The sequence below is a fragment of the Arvicola amphibius genome, chromosome 8 (genome assembly GCF_903992535.2).
Source record: "Arvicola amphibius chromosome 8, mArvAmp1.2, whole genome shotgun sequence".
In the NCBI taxonomy this organism is placed as follows: Eukaryota; Metazoa; Chordata; class Mammalia; order Rodentia; family Cricetidae; genus Arvicola; species Arvicola amphibius.
The window spans coordinates 124,004,950-124,031,718 of NC_052054.1; positions in this window are offsets into that span (position 1 = coordinate 124,004,950).

Below are 26,769 nucleotides of genomic sequence, written 5' to 3' on the forward strand. Positions count from 1 at the left end.
TAAACCAAGGGGGACACGCCTTACAAAACAAGGTTTTGGGCTAGGCTTCCCCTTCATCTCCCCCTTTTGTCTAAATAAGACAGAACCAAACCAAATACAACTATATTCAATAGGAACAAATAATAAATATAAAATTACAAACAATATTAAGAAGAAACATATAACAAAAGTTTTACTAAGCATTCTATTTCAAGGAATCTAAATAATGTAGAGGGTAACTACAATTATCTAATCTTCAAACCCCATCAAAGATCTGAGAAGGGAAGTAATATTACTTAAGCAACCAGGAAGTACAAACAAGAAACTTCCAAAATGCGCAACAAATGACAGAGACAACTAACTACCTGGGCAGTCACCCAAAGTTTCGTTTTGCAATGTTGAGGCAACCAACTTTGGCTAAGGCCTAACACAACTGACATAACATTTTTCAAAGGCAAGGAACTTTTTGTAGAACTGTCCAACCCTGTCTTGGCAAGATAAGACAATCCTGTTTTTATCCATTTACGGATACTCTGAAACTCTGTCAGTGGTCGAGGTATGGGCTTTTTCTTTGCCTAAAGGCCACTTCTTGCCAAGAAGAAGACAAGCTCCCAGTGGAGTGTCTTTGGTGCTCAACATTCTCTCGGGAGTAGAGTGGTGTTGCCAGGAGTGATTGTGTCTCATAAGTACCAAACTCTAGGTTAGATTAAAGGCCATGTTCTACAGCTCTTCAAGAGGTCGAAGATTATACTATCTATACTAAATATATTTCTATGTATCTAAAAAACCTGAAAAACAACTGTGCAATAAATGAGGACAATATCCCCAAACGTAAACAATGTCATTATACAAATAATATCAGAGGTAGAAATGTACATTGCAATATGATAATATCTCAATATAACAATTGTTTTAAAACAGAGGTAGAAGCATACTCTCATACAATAGAGGTAAGAAGCATACTCACATACAAGAATCAACACCAATGCAATTTTCTAATAACAATAATTCACAAATACCAATCATCCCATCAAACCAGGTAATCACGTTGGGGGCGCCATTCTGTAGTGAGGGGCTGTGGGCTGGCCTGCTTTTCATCCTGCCCAGGTCCCGGCCACCGGCTAGCTTATACCCTGAAATAACAACACACAAACTGTTTCTATTAAATACTGCCTGGGCCCATTATTTTCAGCCCTCTTACTCACATCTTGACTAACCCATATCGAATAATGTATGTAACACCACAAAGGGTATCTTACCGGGAAAGATTCAGCACATCTGTGAAGGGGAAGCCTAGCCCAAAACCTTGTTTTGTAAGGCGTGTCCCCCTTGTTTAAAGGCGTGTCCCCCTTGGTCTAAGGCGTGTCCCTCTTAGGCGTGTCCCTCTTAGGCGTGTCCCCCTTAGGCTAATATTGACTTATAAAATCTTGCGGGCCTGCGGCCTGCCTGCTCTTTGTTTTCCTGCCCTCCTCGCTGGAACCTTGGATTTGTAAGTTCCCTTTCCTTTCCTTTATTAAAACTGAATTATATATATTAAAGCTTGTCTGGTGAATCATAACTGCCGATCAACCACGCACCTTCATTTGGCGCCCATGTGGATAACCGAATCCGCAGAAAGCTTGAGAAAGCTTGGGAAAGAATAGAGTAAAGCTCTATTTTTCGGGTCTGGCAAGCAAGCACTCTCATCTAAGAGAGGCTTCCTGACTCAGCTTCAGCTACAAAACATTGCAGCTCTTTTAAGAGGTTTGGCTACGAAACACTTAAATGCTGTTGATGAAAATTAACTGCATGCTTTTCGGTTTTCAGCTGTAGTAGGAAAAAAGCTGTGTCGTTTTAAAATGCCAGCTTTCTGGGCCGTCCTGCCAGGGCAAACTCTGACTCTTTCAAGCAGGCAGTCCCGACTATGGAGCTTTTGAGTGTTGTTTAACACTGTTTAACAGCAGCTTGCTTGCTGGCAGGGACCTTGAACCGCCAAAGAGTTGTGGACCCTCTGCCATGAGGCTAGAAAGCTAAGGAATGGGCTGGATCTAGCTTGCCAAGTCACGGCTTTAGTCGTACCAAAATTGTTTGGTAAATTAAAGACTCATGTAGTCAGAAAAAGAGAGATATACAGTAAAGAAAGATCCAAAGTCGAAGAAAACGTCTACATGATTTACAGTGTTTTAAAAAATATATGCAGGCTAAAGGTTAAAGTTCTTAAAAGTAAAAAAGAAAAAAGATAGAAAGAGTAGTTGGGTGTGTTAATACCACCTTTAATTCCAACACTTGGGAGACAGAGGTAAATTGACCTCTGTGACTTCAAGGTGTGGCAGAACACGCCTTTATATCCCAATGCCTGGGAGGCAGAGACAGGCAGATCTCCGTGAGTTCAAAGTGTTTGTAGCACAGACCTTAATCCCAGGCTGAGACAGTGGATCTCTGTGAGTTCAAGGACAGCCTGGTCTAAAGAGTTATTCCAGGACAAAGATATATAGAGAACCTGTCTCAAAAAAATAAAAGTAAAAATAAACAAAATAGAGGTTAAAGTAAAGCCACATAAAGATGGAAAATACACAGAGAATCTTGATACTGTGTACTATTATGCTCTCTTTGAATTGTTTGAATGCTGAGGAAGAAGCAACAGCTGCTAAAAGATATTTGTTTATAAATGCTGCTGAACTAATCCAAGAAAGATATCTTGAAAATACCTTGACTTCAGAATTTGGATCTAAGGATATGATACTTTGGAAAAGAGATTCTTCTTTTGTTTTTACAGAAAATGAGACCCTATGGATTGCTTCTATACCAATATGGTATGATAGACCACGCCCTCCTGAAAGGTTGCTGTGAACACCCTCAAAAATTACTTCACTCAACTGCCAACTGAGCTGTACCTAGCACACAGGTTACACCATGAAAGATCTGATGAACAGCGTCCCCATTCAGCAGGAAGCAGTTTGGAGAGAAATAACTGCGCCCATATTCCCAAATATTGTTTATAAATGTTCTTTTACATTTAAAGGGGGAGATGATATAGATATAAATAAGTTGGATTGTTGTGAATCTTGGTTAATGATATTAAGGTCAATCTTGTTATATGTATTTCTGATCTTGATTAAGGTATTGTGATTGTGTAGTTCTTTTAAAAATGTAATGTGTAATTAGGAAATATAGGTTGTTAATGGATAATCGTCGATAACAGTAAAGCTTATAGTTAAGTTAGTTAGATTTTCTAGATATATATAGAGATATTTTAGTTAGATAGGCATTCCTAATATCTTTCAAAGACTACAGAATATTCTACTTAAATGTTTTAATAACTTAAGGCTTTTCATGACAATGAAACATATCTGCTCCTGGCAGCACTAGCTACTTCAAGAGGAAAATGGGCATCGAAGAGGCTCCTTATGGAGTTTGATAGCCATTTGGGCAAGAAACTGCTCTTGCCTGGACTGATGCATAGACTGGACACAGAGAACCCTAAGAGAGAGGACTGCTGAACTTTCCTATAGGTGAGAAGATCTTTTGGTGTTCCTGATTCATGAAAAGTCTCCAAGACATTCTGCAGGACACAGCAGATACTGACTGAACTGCCTTGAAATTTCCTGCATCATGGAAATATCTCCTAGAAACTATGGGCCTGTAGGCTGAAGATGGATGCCCCAATAGTACAAAAGAACTTTGGGTGACTGTCCAGGCAGCGAGATGTCTCTGTCATTTCTAGAGTTTGGAAGTTGCTTATTTCTTGTTTACTTAGGTAATATTATATCCTTCTGGAGTCTTTGATGGAGTTGAAGAATAGATAGATAGTTATAGTTTTCCTTAGTTATGATAAAAGATAAAGTAGATATAAATATTGTAACTGTAATTCTTACTTGATAACTGTTTTGTTATATGTAATTTTACTATGTTAACATTAAAGCCTTTCTTTTTTGTTTAAACAGAAAAAGGGGAATGATGGAGGACTCTCATTGGCTAATAAAGAAACTGCCTGGCCCATTTGATTGGCCAGCCTTTAGGTGGGTGGAGTAGACAGAACAGGAAGAAGGAAGTGAGGTAGATGGCTCAGTCAGATGCTACGCCTCTCCTAAGTTAGGCAGACTGCCCTGCCTCTCCTCAGAGAGAGAAGCCAGATGCGATGAAGCCAGCCACCAGGTCAGATGTGCTGAATCTTTCCCGGTAAGATACCCTTTGTGGTGTTACATACATTATTCGATATGGGTTAGTCAAGATGTGAGTAAGAGGCTGAAAATAATGGGCCAGGCAGTATTTAATAGAATACAGTTTGTGTGTTGTTATTTCAGGGTATAAGCTAGCCGGTGGCCGGGACCTGGGCAGGATGAAAAGCAGGCCAGCCCACAGCCCCTCACTACACTTTTGTAGTATGATTGAGCATCTTTTGGGTATATTCCCAAGAGTGGTATTGCTGGATCTTGAGGTAGGTTGATTGCCAATTTTCTGAGAAACTGCCACGCTGATTTCCAAAGTGGTTGTACATGTTTGCATTCCCACCAGCAATGGATGAGTGTTCCCCTTGCTCCACATCTTCTCCAACATAAGCTGTCATTAGTGTTTTTGATCTTAGCCATTCTGACATGTGTAAGATGGTATCTTAGAGTTGTTTTGATTTGCATTTCCATGATAACTAAAGAAGTTGAACATTTCCTTAAGTATCTTTTGTCTATTTGAAACTTTTCTGTTGAGAATTCTCTGTTTAGTTCAGTACTCCATTTTTTAATTGGGTTATTTAGAATTTCAGTGTCTAATTTCTTGAGTTCTTCATATATGTTAAAGTTCAGTAATTTGTGTGATGTGGAGTTGGTGAAGATCTTTTCCCATTCAGTAGGCTGTCTTTTTGTCTTATTGACTGTGTCCTTTGCTTTACAGAAGCTTCTCAATTTCAGGAGGTCCCATTTATTTATTGTTGCTCTTAACGTCTGTGCTACTGGGGTTATATTTAGGAAGTGGTCTCCTGTGCCCATGCACTGAAGGCTACTTCCCACTTTCTCTTCTATCAGGTTCAGCGTGGTCAGATTTATATTTAGGTCTTTAATCCATTTGAACTTGTTTTATACATGGTGATAGATATGGATCTATTTTCATTCTTCTACAGGATGACATCCAGTTATGCCAGCACCATTTGTTGAAGATACTTTATTTTTTTCCAATGTATAATTTTATCTTCTTTGTCAAAAATCAGGTATTCATAGGTGTGTCGATTAGTTATCGGGTCTTCAATTCGATTCCATTGGTCAACATGTCTGTTTCTATGCAATGCCAAGCTGTTTTCATTACTGTAGCTCTGTAATAGAGCTTGATGTCAGGGATGGTAATGCCTCCCGAAGTTCCTTTATTGTACAGGATTGTTTTGGCTATCCTGGGTTTTTTTTTGTTTTTGTTTTTCCATATAAAGTTGATTATTATTCTTTCAAGGTCTGTGGAGAATTGTGTTGGGATTTTGATGGGGATGGCATTGAATCTATAAATTGCTTTTGGTAGGAATGCCATTTTTACTATGTTGATCCTTTCTATCCAAGAGCATGGGAGATCTTTCCATTTTCTGGTATCTTCCTTAATTTCTTTCTTCAATGACAAAGTTTTTGTCAAATAGGTCTTTCATTTCCTTGGTTAGTGTTACCCCCAAGATATTTTATGTTATCTGTGGCTATTGTGAAAGGTGAAGTTTCTCTGATTTCTTACCTCTGCCCCTTTATCATTTGTTATAGGAGGGCTACTGATTTTTTGAGTTGATCTTGTATCCTGCCATATCACTGAAGGTATTTATCAGCTGTAGGAGTTCTCTGGTATTTTGGGGGGTCACTTATGTACACTATAATATCATCTGCAAATAACAAAAGTTTGACTTCTTCCTTTCCAATTTGAATTCCCTTAAATTTCTTTTGTTATCTTATTGCTATTGCTAAAACTTCAACAACTAAGTTGAGAAGATATGGAGAGAGTGGACAGCCTTGTCTTGTTCCTGATTTTAGTGGAATCGCTTTGAGTTTCTCTCATTTAATTTGATGCTAGCTGTCGGCTTGCTGTATACTGATTTTATTATATTTTGATATGATCATTGTATCCCTAATCTCGCCAAGATCCTTATCATGAAGGGGCATTGAATTTTGTCAAATGCAAAGCTAAATAATAAATTAAACCCAAAGAAAAGAAACACACACACACACACACACACACACACACACACACACATATATATATATATTATATATATATATATATATATATATATATATGCTCACCTGGAAATTGGAAGCTGACAAGATCTCCTGAAAATTTGGGAGCATGAGAGCAGGGGTTAGAAGGTAGGGGAGAAGGGAGAAAAGGAAAAGAAGGGGAAGGCTGAGGAGAACTGGAGGGAATGTGATGGTCGAGATTCAGGTAGGACAGATATGAGAGAAAGGAAAGAGATATCATTATCGAGGGAGCCATTATGGGGTTAGCAAGAAATCTCGCTCTAGAAAAATTCTCAGGAATCCACAAGGATGATCCCAGCTAAGACCCTAACCAATAGAGGAGAGGGTGCCCAAACTGGCCTTGCCTTGTAGTCAGACTGATGATTATCTTAAATATCACTATAGAACTTTCATCCCACAACAAATGGAAACAGAGGCAGAGACCCACGTCAGTGCACTGAACTGAGCTCCCAAGGTGCAGCTGAAGAGTAGAAGGAATGAGAATATGAGCAAAGAGGTCAAGACCATAAAGGGTTAATCCACTGAAACAGTTTGCCTGAGCTGATGGGAGCTCACCAACTCCAACTGAACTGGGAAGGAACAAACATAGGACCAAACTAGTCCCTCTGAATGTGGTTGGCTGGGGCAGACTTCGGGGCCACTGACAGTGGCACTGGGATTTGTCTCTACTACATGTACTGGCTTTTTGGGATCCTATTCTCTTTGGATGTATACCTTGCTCAGCCTAGATGTAGTAGGAAGGGCTTTCAGCTTTCCACAAAGCAAAGTGCCTTACCCTCTCTTAGGATTAGAAGGGAATGGGATGGGAGGATGTGTGGAGTGAATGGGAGGAGAGGAGGGAGTAGGAATTTGGACTGGTATTTTTTTAAAAAAATCTAATAAAAAAGAAGAATTTGTTGTATTTTTGCTTTATTTGTTTGGCTGGTTATTTATTTGAGTCAGGGCTTATGTGATCCCGGCTAGTCTCAAGCTTGCAGCCATCTTTCTACCTCAGTCTCCTAGATGCTAGTTAAACTTCTGTCAATCCTTATTAATTTAGTTGGCCTCCCAGCCACAACTATACTTAACATTATTAAGAGTAGATATTTATTTACTGCTTACTCTGTGCCTAATGCTTTGCTTGTGCCATGGTTAATTTTCATTACCAACTTGATTGAAGTCTGCATTAATAAATAACTTGACTGCTGCGTGCCTGCCTCCTAGTGTCTCCTAGAAGTACCAGAAGCTAAATCCATACAGTCTTCCACCATGATTGACCAAACTTCAAACTGAACAAGGAAGATACAAATGAGCACACCAAACTGGATAGAGACTAGCCCATGAGACCTCAACCAAAACAAAGATTTATAGGCAAATGAATAAAGTTAGGAATTGAAAGAGATGATCTTCCCTAGGGAATAGCACAATAATTTGCTGTCCGGTTCACAGCCACCAGTCCTGAACACATACATACAGGTATTATTATACAGAGCGATTGGGTTATAATTAGGAAATACAAATACATATAAGCATGCAATAACAATTAGAATAAATAAATAAATAAACAAACAAATAAATGTGCACAAATTTGAAGGAGAGCAGGGAGTAGTTTATGGGAGAGTTTAGATAGAGGCAATGGCAGGGAGAAATGATGTAATTAAATTATAAACTCGGAAAAAGAAAAAAAATACCTTGAGTATTGACAAAGCTCACCACTATGTCTGAGAATGTTTCTAGAAAAGGCTGAGCGCACTCACCCTCTTAAATGGCACCATTCCAGTGGGTGGATTCGTAGAGTGAATTCAAAAGAGAAACGGGAGAAAGACAGCTGAGACTGGCATTCTTCTTTCTCTGCTTTTGATACACCCAGCTATAAGAGCATGTTCCTCTGCCAAAAACAGAAACTTTTCTGGCTGCCATGAGCCCAAACCACCCTTTTCTCCCCTGTATTCCTTCATGAAACCCACAGCAGTGAGGAAAAAACTAATAGAGTTGTTTAATATGCATCACACCATGCATACTTCCTAGAGCTCAGAGAAGGTTTTCAGGGAGCCGCTGCAAACAGACAATGGAAAAGAATATACTGAAGACAGCAGACCCACTGCAACCTGGTCTGCATGGAGCAGCTCCTAGCCATTATCTCTATGCATAAGCAACAAATAAACTAATTGCAGCCTTTACATTTTTGCCTATTTTAGTTATAGAGCGTAACATACCCTAATTAATATGAATAAATGCTATTTATTATTTCTTTTGTAGCACATTTATAAATGGTCTTAATAATAAAAACCCAGAGTCAGATTTTAGGGAATGAAAGCTGAAAGATCAGAGAAGCTGAGCAGCCAGCCACTAGTTCTTACCTCTATGAAATCATCACACTGAATGGGGTATTCTGTCTCTACAAGCCCTCAGACTGAATGCCTTCTCTAGGAACCCTCAGACTAAAATCTGAACTCCTGTCTCCTCCTGCCTTATATTCCTCTCTCTGTCCAACCATATCACTTCCTGTCTCGAACTTCCTAGTGCCTGGATTAAAGGTGTGAGGCATCTCTGCTTTGTTCTGTTTCTCTTTTAGGCTGATTCAAGAGCAGCCTTGAACTCACAAAGATCTATCTGTCTCTGACTCATGAGTGCTGGGATTATACATATGTGCCACCACTGCCTGCTCTCTATGGCTAACTAGTGGCTTTTTCTGCACTCTGAACTTCAGGAGAGCTTTGTTATAGCACAAACAAAATATCACCTTACCCTTTTAATTTGCATGATGAAATTATTCTTGGAGATAGTAGAGCTGACATTATCATATCCCCTCACACCTTAGGAGGCCTCCAGACCTCAGCACAACTGACTCAGTGATGGAAGTTTCATAAAACTCAGTGCATAGACATCACTGCAAACCAAAACAGACCTAATCCATCAAGGTCCATATTTCTGGAAAAATCTCTAAATGTATTAACTTTGTTTTATGGTTTCTGAATATCTGTTTCTAACTGTTCTTGTTAACTGAAGTACAACAACACAGGACATGGCTTTTGTGCTTAAACCCTAAGAAAGGCTCCAGGATCCACTGGGATTCCAAATCCCCAATGTAGTCATCAGTCAGCCACTAAAGACTTTCTATTAAATTAAGCCTGTGTCCAAGTAGTCTGCTCTGGTGGATATTTCAAAATAATATGAAACTGAGATAGTCTACATGTAAGCCATTGTTCTTAACTAAGAAACTATGTGCCCAAAGTTCCTTCAAGAGCCTGAAGTCTTACAAATATGCATGGCTCTATACCACCCTCTCAGTTATTTGCCATCTTTTCTGTCTTTCTAACTCCTTAGTCAAGTCTTTTCTTTCTAGAGTACCCCTTTGGCTGGGATGTTCTTCTACTATTTCAACATAGTCTAGTATTTCAGTTCTTTCTACTATTTTAGGGATCTCCTCATATGTCATTGCCTTTGTGACTGACCTGCCATCTCACTGAACGAGTTTCACCACCTTCTAATCAGCATTAGAAAAAATGTTTTAGTCTGTATACATCATTACATGATAATATCTCTGGCTTACTGTCTTTCTCAGCCATCTTTATCTTTCAGTTCAATTTAAAGAACCATTTTTATGGTTCTTTTTCTGGTAAAGGTGCTCAGTTGTTCTCAACTTAGATATTTCTTTTTCCCTCAATGACAGAACTAACATTTTGGTCAAGAAACATGTGCTCTGTGCCCTGATAATAAAGACATTAGAGTCATGGTAACCTAAGCAAGTTTTGATTTTCTTTTTCTGCTTCTTGAATGCTATCCCAGCTCCTTGCAGCAAAAGGCTGCTAAATGACAGGGCTTCAAATGTAATAGGAAGTTAGACAGAAAGAATGTGTTTTCCTAAGGAAGATTTTCTGCCTTGTAAAATGAGAGGCAGTGGGATCTGTCCACCCCTTACTGCATTAGGGACAGCTTTGTGACATATGTAGTCACAGAAGATTTGTGAAACTTCATTGTGAACAACATGAGGACAAAAATCCATGATTCCACTAGGTAGAGTGGCACACATCTGTGAATCTAATTAAGCCGATCAGTTGGTCTATAGTGTAAAACCAGTCTGGGCCCATGAAAAGACCATGCCTCCAATAAACAAAACCAAACCCATGCTTCTAGGAAAGTAGGACAGAAATATATAAGGAACCTGACATTTCATATTATTGAGCTTCTATGACAATGCCGAGACTTCCATTGTTTGAAAAGAAAAGAAAGGGTTGAAAGCCATTGTGTCAAAGTTGGTATTAAAATATTGTACATGAGAGTTTCGATCTCACTGAAATCAGAAACAAGACAAGGTTGTCCACTCTCTCCATATCTATTCAATATAGTTATTGAGGTCTTAGCTAGAGCAATAAGACAACAAAAGGAGATCAAGGGAATACAAATAAGAAAAGAAAGACTCAAATTCTCACTTTTTGCTGATGATATGATAGTTCACATAAGAGACTCAAAAAAATTCTACCAAGGAACTTCTACAACTCATAAACACTTTCAGTAATGTAGTAGGATAATAGATTAACTCCAAAAAATCAGTAGCCCTCTTTTACAGAGATGATAAATGGGCTGAGGGAAAAAAATCAGAGAATCAACACACTTCAAAATACCCACAAATAGCATAAAATATCTTAGAGTAACTCTAACCAAAGAAGTGGAAGACTTGTATCACAAGAACTTTTAATCTTTGAGGAAAGAAATTAAAAAAAAACACCAGAAAGTAGAAAGATCTCCCATGCTCTTGGGTATGTAGAATCAACATAGTAAAAATGGCAATCTTACCAAAAGCAATCTACAGATTCAATGCGATGCCTATCAAAATCACAGCAAAATTCTTTACAGATTTTGAAAGAACGATACTCAACTTCATATGGAAAAGCAAAAATCTCAGGATAGCCCAAACAATTCTGTACAATAAAAGAACTTCTGGAGGCATCACAATCCCTGACTTCAAACTCTACTACAGAGCTACAGTACTGAAAACAGCCTGGTATTGGCATAATAACAGACAGGAGGACCAATGGAACTGAATCGAGGACCCGGATATTAATCCACACACCTTCAAACACCTGATTTTTGACAAAGAAGTAAAAATTATCAAATGGAAAAAAGAAAGCATATTTAACAAATATTGCTGGTATAACTGGATATCAACATGTAGAAGGATGAAAATAAACCCATGTCTATCACCATGAGCAAAACTCAAGTACACATAGATCAAAGACCTCAACATAAAACCAGCCATACTAAACCTTATAGAAGAGAAAGTGGGACATACACTTGAATACATTGGCACAGGAGACCACTTCCTAAATATAACCCCACCAGCACAAACACTAAGGGAAACAATTAATAAATGGGACCTCCTGAAACTGAAAAGCTTCTGTAAAGTAAAGGACATGGTCAACAAGACAAAACGACAGCCTACAGAATGGGAAAAGATCTTCACTAACCCCAGATCAGACAGAGGTCTGATCTCTAAAATATACAAAGAACTCAAGAAATTGGTCTTCAAAAGAACAAATAATCCAATTTTAAAAATGGAGTACAGACTTAAACAGAGAACTCTCAACAGAGGAATCTAAAATGGCTGAAAGACACTTAAGGAAATGTTCAACATCCTTAGTCATCAGAGAGATGCAAATCAAGACAACTCTGAGATTCCATCTAACACCTGTAAGAATGGCCAAGATCAAAAACACTGATGACAACTTATGCTGGAGAGGTTGTGGGGAAAGGGGACACTCCTGCATTGCTGGTGGGAGTGCAAGCTGGTACAGCCTCTTTGGATGTCAATGTAGCAATTTCTGAAATTTAGAAAAGAACCTTCTGCAAGACCCGGTAACACCACTTTTGGGTATATATCCAAAGGATGCTCAATTGTGCCACAAGGACATGTTCATAGCAGCATTGTTTGTCATAACCAGAAACTGGAAACAACCTAAATGCCCTTTGACCGAAGATAAGAAAAGAATAAGGAAAGTGTGGTACATTTACACACAGCAAAACAAAATAATGACATCTTGAATTTTGCAGGAAAATGGATGGAGCTAGAAAACACCATTTTGAGTGAGGTCACCCAGACCCAGAAAGACAATTATCACATGTACTCTCTCATAAGTAGTTTTTTAAACATAAAGAAAACAAGGCCACAAATCACAGTCCCAGAGAACCTAGACAACAATGAGGACCCCAAGAGAGACATGCATGGATCTAATCTACATGGGAAGTAGAAACAAAACAAGATCTCCTGAGTAAATTAGGAGCATGGGGACCTTGGGGGATGGTTTGAAGGGGGAGGGGATAGGAAGGGAGGGGAACAGAGAAAAATGTAGAGCTCAGTAAAAATAATAATAATAATAAAATATTGTACCTGAAACAGGCCTGACCACTTGTAAGTATCCCACTTTCCTGTTGGTTAAATTCAAGGTCAGATTGTACTCCCTCACCTATGTTACAGTTAAGAACATAGATTAGAAAAAAATGTATTATCTACTTGTATGGGAGCATTCTTTGACATGAGTAAATGTGTAAAAACTAGTCCAGGTCCTTACTAGCCAGCCAGTAGTAAGCCTTCAGCTTAGTCATGGAGATTTTATTTTGTATAACATATTTTAGCCTACCTGCTTCATTCTCATATAAAAAAATTCCGTCCATGACAAGGGGACCTCAGATACTTCCTTTCTCCAGAATCTGCCATGTTGACTTCACTAGAAATAAAAGGCATTAAAAACAAAGGACCCATGGGAACAGTGGAACAGTGAATAAACAAAATTTTCAGCTGTTAGGCGTAGTGGCGCACACCTGTAGTCCCAACCTCTGAACATGAATTGGCCCTATCTTTGAAGTGCCAGCATTCTGAGAGTGTCAGCCGGAAGGTTTATAGATGCATAAAGACATCGACAGCCAGAGCATTTTATCATAGAAAACATTGCATAAGATCTCTCACCAGTCCCCTAGATCATGTTACCAAACTCGATGACCAAAGCGCCACTCACAAATCTGTTATCAGTAATTTATAAGCACTAAACCCAGAGCTGAAAGAAATGAATAAAGAAGACATCGTGATGTATGAAAGGCCGCACGTTCTCTTCAGAGCAAAGAAAGGCATCAAGCTAAAAATGGCTGCTAGGCCATAGATCAGTTTCCGGAATGAAAACTCTGAAACGTTATTTTTAGCAATACTATCATTTGGAAGGAGCATTCTTATAGGCCTGGCAATATAAAAGACATTCTCCCAGGGTCAGTGATGATGAGCAGAGAGGCAGAATTTAATGGAAGTTCATGCTTAGATTTTCCAGAAAAAATATATGTTTCCTTTGCAAGTTTAGAGTGCTGCAGAGCAGAACAAAGGCTTTCTGCTCCCGAGTCCTGCATGTGAGCCTGTGTTTTAAAATGCAGTACATCGAAGACTATGGAAGACCATTGAAATGTTTTTAGAAGAAATAAGAGGAGTATTTTCCTGGGACACTAAAAGAATTATTTAATATCCAAGGAAGTAGAACCCCGAATGACACAAATACTGAACAGGCTGAATAAAAACTAAAAGGGTAGTTTCAAAGATATTGAGCATTACTGAGTAGCAAGTATTACATATCTCCAAAGAATGATGAAAATTTGTTTAGAAAGAATAAACTAAATTGAAATTACAAAGAAAAGACAAAATATATTCATTTAATCAAAAACAGTTTTATGTTTCATGGCTCAAAATAAACAAAAGGAGAACAAGAAGTTAATAACTGGGATTTGGGAAAAAGCACAACAGCACTGAACTGTCAGAAAAGCTGTTTTTCCTTACTGAAATAACAGACTGTATCATTGGCTACAGAAAGTATACATTTAAAATTTTCAAAACAAAAACAAACAAAATATAAAAATAAGATGAAGTTCTACTAGAACAATTAAAACCATTTGGGGAGCTCAGAAAAATCCCCAAGATAAAGCTCTTGCCTCATAAGCATGAAGAGATCTGGGGTTCAAATCCCCAGTACACACAAAAATGGAAGGTGAATACTTCAGTGTCTCAGAGTCAGAGATGGGGATTCCCTGGGTCAAGCCAGCTAGTCAGGCTGGCTGAATTAGGAAGCACTGGGTGCAAATGAATGAGTCTGCCTTGGTAAGAAATAAATAATGTGGAGAGTGAGTAATAAAGACACATGATGCCACCCAACACATGCACATTTATATACAAACACACATGCACATGCATGCACACACACACACAGACACACACACCACACAAACATATTTGGAAAAAGAATATCAATTTTATTTTTTAAATAGATCTTGTTGGCAGGTATGGTGCTGATGAGATGGTTTTATGGCTGGGATTATTTGTTCTGCAAGAACAGAGACTTCTGTTCAAATCATCAGTGTCCATGTAAAAGTTAAATATGGTTATTACAGCTATAACTCCAGCATTGTGGGGCAGAGGCAAACAGCCACTCTAGCTGAAACAGCAAGTCTCTAGTTTAGTGAGGTGCTTTCTCTCTGGGCAAAAAAGGCAGAAGGAACAGGGGAAGAGGTCCAGTGTTCTGTTCTGATCGCTACATGTGCATGCATGCATAGGCATAGGCTCTTGTGTGTTCATGTGCTTGCACCACACGCACAACAGATGCTGTGGATTGCATGTAATTTGGTCCTCTCAGTGGTGACTTCATTAGCTTCTCATGAATTTGATTCCCACAGAATGTTAATATCTCCATTTTAAAAGTAGGTTTCATCTGGGTCCCAAATTCAACTCAAACTTAATTCACTAACTAGGAGACAATTGAGAAAAGTCATTGCTGAAAATGTCGTTCTCTGGAAAGTACAGATTTATAAGATAACAAAGCAGAGTGGAGAAAACATGCCATGCTCTAATTAGTACCTGGAAGGATATCAAGAACACAGCCACTGAGGCACCTGGTTACTTGTGTCAGCAACTTATCCTGACAAGGACTCCAAATATTTGATCCATTTCCAGGGAGAATGGCAGAAGAAATTAAGACTCAAGGTGAAATACTCCTTGCTAAGCAAGAGACTGATTTAACAAGCCAAAGGCAGAGTTGCTAAAATAGAGGAGACTTGTTGAGACATGGATGAGAAAGTACTACCAAATAAAATCTCCTAAGAGAACAAAAATAGCTGCTTTTGTCTGTTTATAGAAACAATTGAGAAAATAGAGATGCTTTCCTTGAACTTAGTTATAAGGCTTGGAGGTTAAGAGTCCTTCACACGTACACTCAAGATCCCCCATCCTGTGAGCTGTCCCAGGTGGGAAGTGCCAACTTAGGAGGTACCTCCACAGCCTTGACAATAGCTTGTCTCTGTCAGACATGTGAAGCACTTCATATGTGCGCTCCCAGTTAATTCCCAGTGAGCCAAGGAAGGAAGTCTTGCCATTATCCCTCTTTGTAGGATTAGCTCCTGGTGTGATAAAGATCCCATAGCAAATCAGTGATAGACCTAGAGCTACACGCTGTTCTCCCTTTTCCATTTTGTTTTTTTCCTTGTTGTTGTTGTTGTTGTTTAATTCTGTCTTAGAACTGTGTAATTGCTAGACTGTTTCTATGAAGAGAGGATTTACACAGTGGACATGATGATATAAGGAGAGCTTGAACATCTTTTCTTCTTTCTGTTGATGAAAACCCGATTGCATCGTAAAGCTCCATGCTGACATTTCCCTTATGCCACCAGATAACTGCCTGGCAAACAATAGCCTGGGACATTATGGTCTAATTAGTTCATGTCAATCACATGCATATTATCATCTCCCTTACAATTTGTGGATGTCTTTATCAAGCCATTTTTCAAATCACAGTCTAATTTGCATAAACTGCAAAGTAGCTAGACATTGACTACATTCATATACGCAAACTACAAACAAAAATGCACACACACAAACTCAAAGAATCAAGTCACAAAAATTTAAGGAGCTTAATCTTAGCTCTCCAGACCAGTAACACTTTCTTATTGTTGTAAACTTCTCTGTAGTTGCTCTCTCCCTTCCCAATAACAGAGACAATGCTCTTCCAGTGGCCCTGACAATGATGTTCTGTCAGAATGCCTTTTTCTGGACATAACAGCTATTTTTTGTAACAGAAGCTTCATCACCAGGAAATCCAGTTTGGGAAACAATGGGCTGCACCCTTAGCCTGACATAGCCAAAGTATTGCAAACTATGGAAGGAGAGAGACAAAGCCATATTAAAAAGTTAGTTCTCAGGTGAAAGAATCTGTATCAACAAATTTAAGATCACAAAATTTAAGGTGAAGTAATAAATTACAGAAGCAAAAGTCTATCTAGTTCTTGGAGATACCACACAGGCTTTATTCTCAGGCATGTCAATTAAGGACTATAACTTGTTCCTTAGAAATGTAGGCAATATTAGATCACTTTATACTTTTTATATAATATATATAGCATATGTAGTATGTACATAGAATATATGCTATATACAGTACATGCAGTATATATGCATACATACATATACATATATGTATATATAGGGGGAGTAAGTTATTAAACACAGTGAATCCAGGAAAAAACAACTGACTTTCCCATAAAATCTATATGTAAGGAACATTGTCACATATCACATATTCTAATTTGCCTTTTGTTGTTTTGGTAAATACCACAACCAAAAACAATTTAGGAAGGAGGAAATTTACTGTGAATTTCAGTTCCAGGTCAGTTTATCACTGTGGAAAACAAGGTCAAGAACTCTAGTAGGAACTGAAGCGGAAATCATAAAGGAATCGTATTTAATGTGTCAGTCACTGGCTTATGCTCAGTTTGCTTTTTAATACAACCCAGGCCCACCTGCCTAGTGATGGTGCCATCAACAGTGATCTTCTACATCAATCAGAACAATCTCTCACAGACATGGTCATAGGTCAATCTGATTGAGACAATATTTAACTAAGGTTTCCTCTTCTCAGCTGACTCCAGGTTGTACCAAGCTGACAATAAGAACAAACCAGGAAACCCGGGAACCCCTCTAGAGTCAAGTCAGCACCGGACTGAGCTCCCAAGGTCCTGATGAGGAGCAGAAGGAGGGAGAACATGAGAAAGAAAGTCAGGACCATGAGGGGTGCGTTCACCCATGGAGACAGTGGTACAGAACTAATGGGAGATCTCCAACTCCCATTTGATGGGAGTGATGGAACATGAGACCAAATTGGACTCTCTGAATGTGGCCAATGGTGGAGGCTGACTGAGAAGCCAAGGACAATGGCGCTGGGCTATGATTCTTCTGCATGGACGGCCTCTGTGGGAGCCTTCTCAGCTTGGTTGACCACCTTCCTGGACCTGGGGGGAGTTGGGAGGACCTTGGTCTTAACATAGAGTAGGGAACCCGGATGGCTCCTTGGCCTGGAGAGGGAGGCGGGGGGGGGGGGTATGGGGGGAGGGGGGGGGGGGGAGGGGGGAAGAGGAGAGGAGGAGATGGAAATTTTTAAATATAAAAAAAAACCATATTAAAAAAAGAACAAACCAGGATATTATGAAAAAGTAAAGAAAGTGTTTAACAGTGCAGAAAATACACTGTTGTTACACAGACCGCTTCTGAGATGTAAGCATAGCTGTGTGATCTCAATTTGAGTATGGGACACCTCGGGGTCTTTAAGGGATAGGAAGCCTGAAATTAATTTTTTTAAGTGTATGTACTTTTTCTTTCTTCTTTTTTTCTTTTTGGCTAAAGAATTATTCAGTTCGCATCAGTGACACATCCACCCCCAGAAAGGTTAACATGTGCTGTACAGAGACATCATACATAAGCAATGTTTGTTTTTAGTGCCCTGGGTGGTTACATTGGAAAGCAAAGACCCATGCATTTGCCGTGATGGGGGGGAAAAACTACAATGAGAAAGAATTTATTTGAAGAGAAAACCAAAAAAATCAGGTAGGAAAAGACACTCACCAAGAAAAGACATTGGGGAGGGGAGGGGAGTGGAGAAAAATATATAGCTCAATTAAAAAAAAGAAATAGAAAACAAAAATTTTCAGTTGTGCTAAGAAATGTTTGAACTCTTCCTCAGCAGAATGTATGAAATCAGAGAAGACAGAGGAGTCCCAGGGGAAATAACATTAAGTTATTGAAGAAAAACAAACCCATGACGAGGCCTGGACAAGAGTGGGTTGGGGTAGAACAGGATGTAGGAGGGTAGCCATGGAGTGAAGAAGATAACTTTTGTTTGTTTCTTTATCTTTCATTAGAAAACACGAATGTCATAAGAAAGGAGGACGGTCCTAATTTGTAAAGCCTTTAGAGATAAGGGTCATGGTTTGCATGTGAAATTCCTCTCCCACACAACTACTCGGTCCAGCTAGAGGTGCTAGGTGCCTGCCTAGAGGAAGCTGGTCACTAGGGCTTGAGGTGAAAGGCAGACCTTAAAGTTCTGTAGCTTTGGTAGGTGTCATACTCTTTCTCTGTTTGTATGAGAGCAAAGCAGCCCCATATTCCTGGCCCCACGGACAGGAGCTGTTACCCTCCCACACCATGCCTTTTTCTGACCTAAAAGACTATACCCTCAAACCACGAGCCAATACTAATCCTTCCTTACTAAAAAGAAAGAAAGAAGGAAGGAAGGAAGGAAGGAAGGAAGGAAGGAAGGAAGGAAGGAAGGAAGAAGGAAGGAAGGAAAGAAAGAAGGAAGGAGAGAGAGAGAGAGAGAGAGAGAGAGAGAGAGAGGGAGGGAGGGAGGGAGGAAGGAAGGAAGGAAGGAAGGAAGAAAGAAAGAAAGAAAGAAAGAAAGAAAGAAAGAAAGAAAGAAAGAAAAGAGCTTTTCCCTCAGTAATTATTCCCCCGATAAGCCAAATAATATTATTCTCAGATTGTCTGGCTTTTGCTTGAAAGACAATTAAGTTTTTAAATTCCAGAGGCAACAATAAACAGAAATGATGACCAGTGTACCTTGTTGCAACATGGTTTTATTGTGACTATCTTTTTCTTCCTATAGATGTGCTAATATATTGCGATCTATTTTTCAAGAAAAGATAGAAAAATGATGGTAGTTCAACGTATCCACATAAGGAAAATGTTTATGATCCTAGACCTTCTAACTCAACTCACTTCTTAATTAAAACACTAACCGGAAAGCCAAACACAACCAGCCAACAGAGACAGAAAGGGAGAAAAGGAGGTGAAAGAACATTAGACATTTGAATTGCAGAGTTAATCTAAACATAATTAGGCCTAACTTGGCCCTTCTCCCAGAGTTCATAAACCCCACCGACAAGCTCTCTGGAGAGTCATTCAGTCAAATTGTGTCTTCTTTTAATGATCCTTTTAAATGGCCAGCCTTGTCTACCTGTGCTCGGTGTTCTTCTATCAAACCAGTCACCTTTCTCTTTTATGTACTTGACCGTTTGCCTGTGTCAGAGATGTTTATTAGGGTAGGCTGAAAGCTAAATGAGATGACCCTGCAATTGTCGCAAGTCTGTAAATAGAACTTTAACATTAATGTTAAGGCAAGCCAGAATCTTACTATTTTAGCCCAGCTATACCTAAGGACCTGTTTTATTTTATGGAATAGTGTCAATTTCCTGGAAATGTGTTTCTGAGACACCTTGAGGAAATACGCGCAGAAATATAAGAAAATACTATTTGAAAGTGTATAATTGGGAAAACAATTCTCAATTTTTTCAAAGCAAAAACACCTGAACTTCACGGGAAACCAGCTGTAGACTCTGGTTTCAGCACCTATATATTAAGATCTTGGGGTTTGTTACTCTTCTTACAAAATCAGTGAATGAATGAAAGGTCAATGACTTTTCCTGGTTAAGAACTGAGGTTTCAGGGTAAAACCAAGATCCAAGAGACGGGTATGATATGTCTGTCTGAGGAAGCTGCAGGAGGCATAGACTTCTAAACTCTAAATGATTATTTGGATGAATGCTTGAAGTCTGGGAATAGACTCTATGAAAATCAAAACTACACAAGACCTATATTCCTCAGAGGGATCTCAAATTTTCAGAGTTCATCTTTAGAAATTCACACACACACACACACACACACACACACACAAAGAATTTGAGATTTCCCTTGTGGCTCCTGCAAAGAGGTTGAGCTGTAATCACTGTGAACTAAAGCCATAGGATTCTTCAGAGCACAGGCCTACTGTCCACAGAACAGAGCCTTATCCCACCTATGTTAAGGATGTGTCTTTGATTTCAGCCCCTTCTAGTTTTTCTGCATCATATAAGATGGAAGCAAATTTATATAGAAGCAATTAAAATTGCAGCCCAGGAACAAAGATCTATTAAAATACCAACTATTCAAACTCTTCCCTTCATGGCAGCAAGAGTCAAAGGTAATAATAGAGGAGTAGAGATAAAGTTGGTAGAGGATACTACTTGAGAAAGAAATAATAGGGAAACTCAAAAGTCTAAACAATTAGATGAATGAATGGATTTTTAAATAGATATAACAAGGGAACGCAATTTTAAAAGCTCAGCCCCAGCAAGACTAACATAAAACTTCATGCCAAAACTTCATGCATTCCTTCGACACTGAGCAGGTAAATGCTTTAGACATCTAGCAGATCCTTCCATGAAGGAGAACCAGAGAATAAGCTAGGAGCTGGTCCTCATCACCTGGATATGCTCCAGATTTTATGTCTGGTACAACTTACTAGGTAAGTTCAGTTTCACTTACGGTTCTCTCTTGAAGTCTGGAGCATCCTTTGAGAAAGGCCAAGTATTAGAGGCAAAAGCGAAATTTGCAGAACTAACACTGACTTTGACAAGTGTTAACTTTTCTGGAATACTCTTGATATTGTTTTCCAGTGAAGACCAACATATCTTTGGCTCATGAGTGCTGACTACATGACCCAGTAACCTAATGAAAGCACTATGTATGTAGGTGTGTGTGTATGTGTGTGTGTGTGTGTGTGTGTGTGTGTGTGTAATAACAATTAAAGAAAAGGAGGCTATGAATCTGAAAAAGAGAAAGGAGGGGTATGTGAGATGTTTGGAGGAAGGAAAGGGAAATGGAAATGTTATAATTATAACCTCACATAAAAGTAAAAAGGGGAAGAGATGAAGGAGTGAAGATGTGTCTTTTCCTACTCTTTATATCAAAACACACGTGTCTTTTTACTATTTTCCTTCTTGGTTATAATTCACAGACTCTAAGGTTACAAGTCAGCAAAAAGTAAATAAACATTTAAAGTAATTACATTGTAGGTAAGATGACTCAGCAGTTAAATGTGCTGTACACTAACCCTGTTCACTTGCTTTGAATGCCTGGGACTCATAAGATAGAAGAAGAAAAGAACTGATTCCCACAAGTTGGTCTCTGACCTCCACCTGTACACTGGTACTTGCACACACACACACACACGTACATACATATACACACGTGCACACACACACACACATGCACACACACAAACTTATTTTAAAAGAAATTAAAAACTAAGCATAGTATCAGTTACCATCACTTAGGAGGCAGAGATAGGAAGATATCTACAGATTTGAGACCAGTCTGACCTACCTAGTTAATTCCTGTCAACCCAGGGATACATGATGAGACCCTGTCTCAAAAAAAATCAACAAACTAAAAAGTCTTCTGAGTATATGTTATGGTTGTTAGCATGATGTTTTGCGGGACTCCTTTTTAGTTAGAGCCAGTGTTGCTTCTCTGACTCTTTTGCCTGATCTTGAGGCTCTTTTCTTCTTATTGGGTTGCCTTGTCTAGGCTTAATAGGAGGGTTTTTGCCTTGTCTTATTGCATCATTTGTTGTGTTTGGCTGTTGTCTCTTGTAGTCATGCTCTTTTCTGAAAAGAAAACAGAGGGGGAGTGGATCCGGGGTAGAAGAAAGGTATCAGGGAAGGAATGGAGTGAGAGAATACTGTGGTGTGGATATACTGTATGAGAGAAAAATTTATTTTCTATAAAAAATTGAAATGAAATATATCCAGCAATACCACTTTTGGGTATATACCCAAAGGCTGCTCAATCATTCCACAAGGACATGTGTTCAGCTATGTTCATAGCACCATTTGTCATAGTCAAAACCTGGAAACAACCTAAATGCTCCTCAACCAAAGAATGGATAAGGAAAATGTGGTACATTAATACAATGGAATACTACACAGCAGAAAAAAATAATGACAGCTTGAGATTTGCAGGCAAATGAATGGATCTAGAAAACATCATAGAGAGTGAGGTAACCCAGATCCAGAAAGACAAATATCACATGTACTCACTCATAAGTGGCTTTTAGACATAAAGCAAAGAAAAACATCCAACAATTCACAATCCCAGAGAACCTAGACAATAATAAGGACCCTAAGAGAGACATACATGGATCTAATCTACATGGGAAGTAGAAAAAGACAAGATCTCCTGAGAAAATTGGGATCATGAGGACCATGGGAGAAAGTAAAACAGGAGGGGAAAGAAAAGGAGGGTAGCAGAGAAAAATGTATAGTTCAATAAAATCAATTAAAAATTTAAAATGATATATAAATCATGTTTATGTGTATTTCTTCCCATTCTGTCCTGTTCTTTCAACTTTTCTCTGTGTCTTCTAATTAAATGGTATTTACAGAGAGCAAAGCTCACATGTGCCTTTATCAAAGGTTCAGATTCCATTTACTGAAATAGAAATCCTTTACCTGACTAGTGGATCTTTTTCTCCATTGTCCACGGTTCTTTACACACACGGTTGACACTGATCTCAGTATTTAAAGAACAGTTCTAGTTTCTTTGCTCAATGGCTGTCATGTCCTTTTCCGTACAAGTCCCTGTTTAAATCACAAAAATATTATGATCCTCCTTCTTATGGCTGGTTCTTTTCTATTGATACCATCACCAGTCAAGTTACTGTATCAACACAAACTGGACAATACCATTACCCTGCAGGTACACTCTGTGCCATTAGAGCTTAGCCTCCATGCTTAACTAGCCAACTGTCTCCCATGAGATAGGTTTAAATCTTGAGGACTCTTCTTCACCTTTATTGCAATTTCCTCTTGCCTGAACTCTATTACTTTCTTTAGCTACCAGTTCAGATAATAATGAAACAAATTTACAGATTGTCTTTGGAATAAGAAATCTTTAAGAACCTTATTATATTTGTGAATTTTCTTGGTGATTAGCTAATAACATAGGAGTGATTAACCAACACATTTCTGTATCTTTGACCATGAATAAATGCAATATGGTATAATGATTAATATATCACTCTAAGATTTGTTAATATCAATAATGCATTAAAAATTCTCCATTCCAAGTACCTATAAACTTTAGTAAGATATATACAAATATTTTGTCATCTTTAAATAAAATTATAGTCTGATGCAGTGAAAATTAATAAAATGAGCCTCAGGTAGATAATTATTAAATGTAGGTGGCAACCTCACCCTTCCCCCAGACAAAAAATATCTAATGTGATATGAAAGACAATTCATGGAAGAATACAAGATGAATATTCTATTTTACCTGAGGAATAAGAAGTTTGTAGCCAAATTGGTAATAACTATTACATACATGATATTTTATGAAATGCAAGATGTTGACCAGATGTTCATTCCTACTGAGGTCTCATTATGAGGAAATACATTTTGAATTACAGCAGAAAAAAATTAAAAACACAGCAGAATATTTTTAAGAAGCTCTCTTAAGGTGAAAGGTGCTTATTAAACCTGAAATTATTGAGTCAAAAGAAAATATATTTGCAAGTTTATCATATATTAATAATACTAAAATAACTAATAACTTAATCTATTCACCATTTGCTCATTTTATATCCCTATATTTTATTTATTTATTTATTTATTTATTTATTTATTTATTGTGTGTGTGTGTGTGTGTGTGTGTGTGTGTGTCTTTCTGTCTGTCTGTCTGACTTTGTCTGTGTCTATCAGAGGACAACCTATGAAACCTGGTTCTCTCTTTCCACCTCTAGGAGTCATTTCTCTGATCCTTCATTTATTCTTTAAGTCACTTTTCTAGTTTGTTTCCAGTGACAAAAACATTGCTAATTATTTGACAGAAAAAAAGATATTAAATTCTCCAAAATTAAGACCTAAACTGCAAAAGGCCCTAGATTTAAACTTGTATTGCCTGGTTTGAGATCAGAATTTCTACCACTAATTATGTTGTCCTTTCTTATTCTTATGATTGCTTCTGGCACTGCCTGAGAGGATAGATACACAGGATCCAGTTAAGCCAGCAATTTGGTCCCATAGTAGTCACAGAGAGATGTGAAGAAGAAACTTCCAAACCTCTTTGGAGTTTTGACAACCATAGATCATGAAACCAGAGCCTTCCTTGCCCTGTCTTCTCTGTGCTTTGACCATCCAGGCAAAGGCTTTGGTGTTGCCAAAGGGGATAAAAAAAATAAAAACCAACCATGGTACTTAATATGAGAAGTTTTGGGGTCAGCCCCTTGTTTCTTTATTTATTTATTCAGGGTGAAATTTTGACCATTTAGCATATATTGTGGATTTGAGACTTCTCTGAGAATTATTCTTTTGCTTTCATTTTGTTCCAAGTCATCAAAGCTGCCTCACTGAATATAAACTGACGTTTTGGGGCCGTAATAGATGCTGACAGAACATTATCTATGTGCCCTCTACACAAGTAGGATGTGAGTTGTGCACCGTGTCTTTGTCTCCTGTTCTCTTCTTTCCACCCCTGTCTGTCTTGTACCCAAAAGCTCTAACCTGTGCTTAGTGATGACCTGATGCTTAATGCAGTAGCGTCCCTCAACATAAACTACCTAGAAATATCTGAAGCACAGTAGAGAGTAAAAGCCAAGGCATTCTCGCATTTTATATATAATCATGTATTTTACTATACAGCCTTAATGAAAATCAGTGAATGAAGGCAATATGTGATCTCTGTCTGCAAGCACCTCATCGTCTTCCCAATCATGGATTTTATTTTAATTTTCCATGTCTTATTATGTCTTGTTTAGTCCTGTTTGGCTGTTGTCTTTTGGAGTTCTCTTTTCTGAAGAGGAAACAGAGGAAGATTAGATCTGGGGCAGAGGGGAGCTGGTAGGAGCTGGGAGAAGTTGAGGGAGGGGAAACTGTGCTTAGGGTGTATTGTATTAGAGAAAAATTTATTTTCAATAGAATAAAAATAAGGTAAAAAAATAAGAAAAAGCAACAAATAAATAAAATTTAATTGTCTTATACTCCTGTTGGTTGATGTTAAAATGAACTTAATCATTGCATATAAACATAGTAATCATCATAACAAAGCTGATAATTATAAAATCATAACAGCAATATAATGCATATCTCTCCAATGTTGTAGAGTTGTAGCAATGGAAATACAAGTTTTCACATATGAAAATATTTGTTTCACTTTAGACATTACTCACTTTTTACACTCCCAGAAACCCTTGAAATTAAGCAGGCTACATGACATTTCTTGTCAATAGTCTTCCAAAAGTGTTGCAAATCATATCTAAACCAAATCATTTAAGTATAGATTTTGATACCATTAGCATTTTCTCTTTACTTCTAAAAGAGATGTATTTTTCATCTGGCATGTCAGAGCATGAAGACACTTTTACATCTCTACACCTCTAAATCAATGTGGAAAAAAACCTATAATAAAAATTTTATGTGAAAGCAATAACCTTTTGTTTATTAATTGCTGAAAATTGTATTTGTAGGTGTTTCTTTTACAGAAAAAATTGCCTGATAAGATGAAGCATTAAAGATGTTCAATATATATTTTTGTGGAAAAAACTTATGAAGACTACAATACACAAGGCAGTCTAAGATTAGATGCTTAGCTGTGTAGCAAAATCACAACTTGGAAATTAGTAGAGCTCTAACTGATATTTGGCATAATTTCATAAAATAGAATAGGCAAGTAAAAACCATTTATACAAACAAAAATGTGCTACATTCCAACTGAATTGACCTGAAAATCTGGTTTCTGAGGACGAGTTTTCATTGTACCACAAGATACTATACAAATTGCCAAGGTAGAAAAGCAATCAATAGTCCTACCTATGACACTATGACATGTGTGTCTCACAACAATAACTAGCATAGCAAGGTATCCCTAAAGGTCTATCAAAAAGGATATATGGCCCACTCAGAAGGAGAGAAATCTTGGCTGTTGCTAGAAGCCTAGCCAAACACTCAAAGCTAGTAAGGCACTAACTAGAATTTTAGAAAAGATTCTATTGCCACCACTTGACTAAACCAGCATAAGTCCTAACTACCTTTTAGATATTTATCCTTATACCCACTGTAATTCTGACTCTTCATCAAAGATGCTTTTTTGCAACAAACAAAGACTGTTAGAGAAAATCATAATTGGTCAAAATTCTAAGAATAACTGATTATGGTGTTCCCAGCCCCAGTGGATAGATCTACAACACAATTTCAGCATGGGTAAGGCTCAAAGAATGTCATAAAAGGATATCACAGAAAGATTATATGATGCAGAAGACCAGGAAGTAGCTGTGAGATTTTCTGTTTTAGAAATGATAGGGAAACTACACCTGTAATGCCTCAACAATATGACTGCTTAAACAATACCTAAACAATAGCAACACCAGCAAACATGCTCATATATACCTCAGGGCACGACCCATAACAAGGAATTACAGACAACTCAGGAAAGCCAACAGAAGCAGAAATA